Raw genomic sequence first — 8,172 nt, 5'->3', positions numbered from 1 at the left:
TCAGCGTGCACGCAGAACAATTATCGCTGATTTAACTATAAGTGCCATTAAATATACAATATACGCGTAGCAAATTATCGGAAAAAGAAACCAATTATTACGTGTATGTTTGCGTAATATCAATAAAGTTGTTTAAATATTAAAGTTCATAAAATTACATTAATTATTTAAATTTATTTAATAAATGTTATGAATATTTAATTTTTTAAAGATATAAAACACATTTTGCTCGACATCAACTCGATATCTCGCGATATCTCGTGACATCGTTCAAATTTTTGTTAAAAAAACGAAAAACATTAGATTTGCAGACGGAAAACATTATTCTTTTTTCTCGCGAAGAAGGGTGGAGATCGACAATTCTACTGACGAATGCATAATCCGATGAACCAAGATCAATGGCTTAACCAAAACGGCTGCTCCGATTTTGAAGATTCGATGGAAACGTAATCGCGTCGAATCGACGGAGTGGAACGCCGGTGATTAAGCCGGTCGGGAGAGTTGCCAGCGAGAGAGCGATATTTTATACGATTCATATCTACGGCCATATTGAACGTTTCGATGCGAATACGGATATTAGGGAACGTGCAGAGAGATTTCCACGCTTGATTCGAGACTCGAGAGGATGAACGTTGTTATCGTCGCGTAGATTCGTCTTCTTCCTATGCTTGTAGATACATCAAACGTACAAAGCGTAATATCTGGCGACTAAAAGATTCGCACTTACTGATAATGCCGGAATGCTATAAACACTGTCCTTCTACAAAACCATAAATTTCGTGGACAAAATTTCCTGAAGCAGTCGGTGTTATATGTATAACCGGAGACACGAACCGTGCTTTATTATGTATATCAGCTGGTGTGTTCTGAGCGCAAAATAATATTGCCAGAAATAAATTAACATAACTGAAATGCATTATATCGTGGTAGACTATAACATTTTCATGTGTCTTGAATTGTTTAGCGCGGAATATACTCGATTATAAATTTCGTATACATCCAAACACGCACACAATCTCTTTGATTGGACTCCCATTTTAAATCAATTATAATATCATGTCTTTCTCATTAATATTTTTTAATCAATTAATATTTTTTAATCAATTTAGAATATCACACAAAGATTATCTATTAAAAATTAGAAGAGTGGAAATTTTTTTTCTAAACCATTTAATGCGACAGTCGGTTTTAACGAGGCATGGGGTTACTCTCGAACGCGGAGAACGATTCACTTTTCATTCATGCACTTTAATCAACGCCAGACAGGTTTGTCCAATGGCGCCCCGAGTACGGGACAGTGGGAAAGTTAAGAGGAACATTAAGCGTACTCCATTAATGGTAACAGCATAGCTATTCATACTGCCACTCCCAACAGCATTCCTTACCGCAGCATGTCGATGCATCTTACCAACCCTGTCCCTCTCTTCTCCCTCCCCTATTCTATATATATATATATAGATCACCAAGATACCCTTTCTATTGACTCCTATCCTCACGTACGCAGTCCACGTTATCTCAAGCCGACGAGTGCTATGTAAGCTCTATCAATGTCGTGCGCCTGAGATTGCTTAATCTTCTCCATCAGCATCTTCATTGGCATGATTCAGGTCGTATTGTTCCAACGCGGCTAAGCAACCGGGAGATGAATTTCTGAACGATGCTGTGCACCGATTATCGTAAGCGATATGTATAATATATACAGGGGTTAAAATATTTTTAAGATTAAATCTCCGTATTAATTAAATGCAAACTTATTTATCATTTGTCATTATTGCTGGCAAATCAAAATAATATCAAAATAATAATTTTTTCTATATTTTACTCTGATATGCTATACATCTACTATTTTATTTTATATAATACACAAGTGCTCTCGTGAAGTAATTCTCGATACATATAGATAGATGAAATAGGCTACGCGTCAGTGACGCATAGAATATTGTCGAAAATTGATAGCAGACAAGTCCGGGATCAGCGTAAACGTGTGTAGAGTGATATCGGGCTTTTCGTCACATACACACGTTCACCACCGTGCATATTTTACAAATAATAACAGCGTGCGGTTATCAGCCACCTGCATATGCTGTAATATATGCAAAGTGTGATTATACGTTGATATTGGTAATACTACTAAAATCTTAATGTGCCTTTTCGCATCACGATAATGCGAAATACCGTGCGAGCCGCATCTGGCATATGAGCATACTGACGTAAAAGCGCTGTCAATTTTGCGCGCGTATTCTTCTAACAATCGCAAAATATAAAGTACGTCGTAGAATATATAACAGCGCGATATAACAATTGCGCATGATCCCTCAATAAGAAAGTCACGATTACAAAAGATCTCATTTAAATATTTATATCAAAACGACAGTAAAAAATAATTTGCAAACTAAATATCAGACTTAAGTACTCGCAACGCACGAGCATTCTTGCACAATATTAAAGTCATATAGATATTAGTAATATTACAAATTAATCTTTCACACGTTTTGGTCAATGATGATCGAACGAGAATAAATTTGAAACAACAGATTCGCGGTCCCATTAACGCGTGGCAAATATTAACATTGCTCCAAGCACGCTTTACATTGACAATGTATGGTTAAATGTATGAGCAGACAATTTTTTATTGGACTGATACGAGGCAATAATTAATTTTCCCAAATATTAATAATCCGAAGCATCAGCGAATATTTATGCCCACGTGGCTCACAGTAGCAAGTAATCCGCGTTACATATTTCGTAATTAAGTTCGATCATGTATACAAATCCCTGTAGGCAGAACGGTGCACTTGCCGCAACGCGCTAATATATAACGGTCTAATAATGGCTTCGTTTTGATGATGCAAAAATTCTTTTTTACTCGAAACACTCCGACTTCCTCTCTTTATCGATAATTAAATAGTGCTCGCAATAATCGCGGCCACAGTATGGAGCGCGAGAATACGCGATGAAAGATAATGCCGCACAATTTCGCTCTCTGGACTCTGGATTGTATATATATCTGGCATGCCATTCTAACTAGACGGAATGTTAAATCTCGTGTCATTGGTGAAACGTAGAATAGCGCACGATGCATCCAATATTCAATTCCATAATTAAAAAATTAATATATTTAAAATTGTCTCTCCTATATACATATACAAACCTGTTCAATTGAAAAATCGCCATTGTGCGAGACTATATTATAAAATTCTACAATGCATGGGCGTATTGTTTTCTAATCCAAGGCAAAATTTTTTTTTATGCGCTGATATTTCAGTTAATAATTCGGAGATTAATAACGCGGCGGTTTTTACGATTTATTTGGCTCCATATTTCGTAAAGCGCGGCATAGTAGTGGAAAGCTCAACTCTCCGAACAGATGGTGCGTATATGTAAAATACCGAATGTAAAAGCATTCGCGTATATATTTCGATGAAAGTAACAGTCCACTGTTTAGAAAGAAGAAAATATCCTGATACATTTTACTAAAATAGACGAAATGAAAATAATGCTGAAAAATTTACGAATGATTTTCAACGTCAATTTATGACAAGATTTAAAAATAAAAGAAGCCGGTGACTTTTTAATTAACTAGATTTACAAATATAATTTAATATATTTTAAATTATATGCATAATAATATTATTGCATACATTTCGTAAAAATTAATTACAAAGCGTAAAAAGTAATATTAAGTCTGTATTTATATTCACACATTCATATTATGATATACATATAATGTAGGCATTAATAAATAAAGAAAAATTTAATACTGCAAATTAATCAGCTTACAGTTTGTCAAAGGAGAGCTATACTCAGCTTTGTACTAAACATTATTAAATCTGATCTTAACCGAGAAAAAATTTTTTCTGTATTTGATATATGTACATTGAATTATTGTTAACTGAATTACGGGAAACATACCGAGCTGTGCCTGTTATCAAGCAATTTAATCGTATTTAGCTCGCAATTACATGCGGGCGAATATTAATTTAGGTTTTCGGGAGGATCTTAAAGGCGATGATCCGCTGCAAAGCGAGAGCGAGCCCTTCGCGGTAACAGATGGCGGGCATTGATAACGTGCTATAGAATTCGAGCCGACTTTGAATACGTAAGTGCTCGTGCACTCGCGTCGAAATGAGAACGTTTATTGACAGGGAATCGGTGTTTGCACAACCGTCAAATGAAACCCCGACCGCGAGCTTCCGGGTTTGTCCGGCAAAAACAACAGTACTAGTGTGTCTATACAGAGTGTCGACGATATGTCACATTCTATGATGCCCGTTTCCAGCATATACATATATCCGTCCCCATATTCTGACATTTAGCAAATCCGCTCTAGTAAAAACACAAGGATATTAACTGATACCAACATATAGTATAACAGAGACATGGTTATTAATTATTCGATTTGTGGAAATACAATAGCATTTATGAGCTGCTCTATGCTATTAATTATGATCGCAGGATTTATCTTAGCGGATTTATATTAAGTCAAGGACCGAGAATGAAATATGAATGGATATGATATTATTGTGCTGTAACTTCGAAATCGCGAAATGATAGATAAGTTTTGATGTTATCCAGCCAGCAGAGATATCCCCCAAGTTTTAAGAAATAAAGTGGAAAACTCGCGATTATATATCATACAGTATAAAGTAAACTCATCCATTCATTTTGATTATTTTATTAAAGTACGAATTATGAAACAAAAATCGAATATAACCACTTTCAAGAAAGAAATGTTAACTTTTTACTGCTTCATATTTTTCCTTCTGGAAACATGCGGGATATCATCATGGGAGCCGTCTTTGTGGACTAGCTATAAATTCCAGGTCCATGACTAGTTGAAAGTTGGCGTAAAGTACGATGCCCGATATCGGGGCAACGATAAAACTTACCCTCGTGTCCGGTATGTTCGTTCGGATCGTTGACGATAAAGCGGATCGCATCTCGGGTGAAAATTGTAGATATTGCTAGTAAGTAAAAAACTTTGTCATACAAGCACCTAATATTATAGAGATGACGCGTTTCTTTATATTCATTGTATGACATTTATCGGAATGCAAATTATTACTCTTTCAATCTTGTAAAATTTCTCATGATTTATGTGCGAGATTTCAAATTATCTCCCTCTTCTCATATACTAATTATAAACTTACACCCAAAAACAATATTTTAGAAATAAGTTTAATTACAATTAAATTGATCTATTATACTAAAAGTTTATTAAATTGTAATACTATTTATTTTTGTTCTTTACACAATTTTTTTATTTTTTTTTTGTATAGGTTTCTCTAAATTATTTATTGCATAGACAATGTCCATATAGATATGTTTTTATATTCTAAAAGTGATATATTCCACACTATACTCCAATCCGATATTCTTCGCACAATCAATCTCGCCATTGTTACACGTTATTAAATTTTTGTTGTATAAACACACACAGTCCTTCGTGATATGCGAGTTTTTCTCATTCAGCGAAATAACATTTTGTATGTGTATACACGCGGGTTGTTTGAATTCCTAAATAAACGCCAAACAGTACGAGATATATCTATCGAACATCCGGGTGAGAGGAGAGTTTTCGGAGTGTAATTCGATTTCCTGGAAAAGCGAGATTCCGCGTCGACGAGGATATCATTCACGCTCGGTAATAGACCAATGAATTATTTCGTGAACAAACACAGGCTCCGTATATATCATTCGAAGTTTGATGCTCTTTGAGAACTTGTTTCTATTGTAATTTTAATTGCAATAATTATTATTATTAATTTCTAATTAGACATATACGATGATAACGTACATATTCACAATGCGATTGCATTATGAGAGATGAGCAAAAATGATGCAAATAAATAATTACATGTGACAAAATTATTTATTTCTGAAAGAATAAATAATACACGACATAACGTTATTTATTTCAAAAATTTCTCAGAACTACATGATGTTCTACATATCTATCATAATATCTTGATGAAAACATTTTTATATATCTAAAGCATATAATATATTACTGTCGTTAAAATTTTCGTGATTTTAATCATTTACAAAAGATGAAATACTTTGGTAATATCTCGATGTATTGTTTTCGGTGAGCATGATAAATTTTAATAAGGGAACGCGAATAATGCACCACATCATCTTCTAATAGAAATAGTTTTCGGGAAAGTGAAATCCTCTCATAACCCAAGGGGAGGTCAAAAAATCTGGAGCCCATGTATTCGCGGCCCTCGGATATTCTATAGCTCTCCTAGACCGATATATTCCTCCCGGAAGGGCGAAAACTTATGTCGCATAAACTTCCCTCCAAGACTTATCGTCGCCAAGACGATATGTCGCAATGTGGTGAGGATTCACTGCAATCACAAACGATTTCGCATGTATGTAAACTTCTGCAAAATCTAGATACAGAAAGTTCTATTAAATTCAAAATATACTCCTAATAAGTATACAAAACATAATGCTCTTACGCGTAAAGTAAAAAATACTACAATATTAATGATAAATTAAATATAACAAAGATAATATAACAAAGATAATAAATATTTATGCAAATTGTATTAATTTTAATAAGGGAACGCGAATAATGCACCACATCATCTTCTAATAGAAATAGTTTTCGGGAAAGTGAAATCCTCTCATAACCCAAGGGGAGGTCAAAAAATCTGGAGCCCATGTATTCGCGGCCCTCGGATATTCTATAGCTCTCCTAGACCGATATATTCCTCCCGGAAGGGCGAAAACTTATGTCGCATAAACTTCCCTCCAAGACTTATCGTCGCCAAGACGATATGTCGCAATGTGGTGAGGATTCACTGCAATCACAAACGATTTCGCATGTATGTAAACTTCTGCAAAATCTAGATACAGAAAGTTCTATTAAATTCAAAATATACTCCTAATAAGTATACAAAACATAATGCTCTTACGCGTAAAGTAAAAAATACTACAATATTAATGATAAATTAAATATAACAAAGATAAAATAATAAATATTTATGCAAATTGTATTAAATAGAATTTATATTGCTCATTGTAAATAATAATTTATATTATTTGTATAATTTGTATTACAAATATAATTTGGCTCGTTCACATTAAAATAACATAAAATTATATTTAAAAGCTGAATTTTAATCAGATATTATAATATTTACAAGAGGAAGTACTTTCAGTGTAGCATATATTACAATTAAAATAGAATATGATAATGATTAAAAATTACGCGTTATTGAGCTTTCGATAAAATTATTATGAGGGATCGATACAATCAAATATATATGAACAGATTTAACAATAAACGAAAGATAAAACAAACTTATCATTTATCATAATCAATGATAATATTGCTTTATAATTTCGATATCATATAATCGTATTCATCTATTATATTAGATCTTATGGCGAAGATTTTTTAAAATCATCGAGACGATTCCTTACGAGATCAAAGATCTCTTCGCTTTGACAGTATCTTGTCTTTTCAATCGAATCCTTCTTGTTGACCGGATAAAATCACAAAAACATTCTTGTTATGGCACAATGCCATCGATAACTTTTATCATCGCGCGAGAATGGCCGAGGATGTAGGTACTTATTATTTTTTTTTTTTTTTAAGGATTATCGCTTCTCCACGTTTCCCCGCGGGCAAATCGGATAAAAATTCATAGGCATCCTCATAGAGATGTTATCGTTGCCCTCGCCTCGCTCTTCATCTCGGACATAGGGTGGAAACGCCATCCACTCGGCCGTAGAGCGACGCTATACTGGCCACGTCATCAACGATGTCGATAACAAGAGCGATGACAGGGATTATATATAAGACGCATACCAAAGACTTCCCCGATGAACAACAAGAGTACCAAGGAAAAAAGTTATCACTATAAACCGTGTGGCGATAAACGCGACAACATGGGCGAAAAAAGCGTTCGTTTTCGATGTTGTGAATTTTTACGCCATCCGCGTGCATCTATCAGCAGCCGCGTGTAACAGCCGGATGGACTCGCAAAAAAACCTTTGATTAATGACCTGTATGCGTCAGAAAGTATTATCCAGCCTTAATCTACTTGTAAAATTATCGATTTGGTTTCAGTGCACGGGAAAATCTTTTGCGTCGTGCGAATCTCGCAAATCTAAATAAAATTACATTTTAAACACTCCATATATATATATATATAT

The 8,172-nt window shown here is 34.3% G+C and overlaps 1 protein-coding gene across 10 annotated transcripts in view; it reads right to left on the bottom strand.

Annotated features, from left to right (window-relative positions):
* LOC115239243 (neurobeachin) overlaps positions 1–8,172 on the bottom strand; it is a 323,931-nt gene that overhangs the window by 166,314 nt on the left and 149,445 nt on the right. The gene's annotated exons all lie outside the window — the stretch shown is intronic.

The sequence above is a fragment of the Formica exsecta genome, unplaced genomic scaffold (assembly GCF_003651465.1).
Source record: "Formica exsecta isolate Colony F162 unplaced genomic scaffold, ASM365146v1 scaffold37, whole genome shotgun sequence".
Classification (NCBI taxonomy): Eukaryota; Metazoa; Arthropoda; class Insecta; order Hymenoptera; family Formicidae; genus Formica; species Formica exsecta.
The sequence above is the reverse complement of the archived record's forward strand: the minus strand, read 5'-3'. Positions and strand labels throughout refer to the sequence as shown.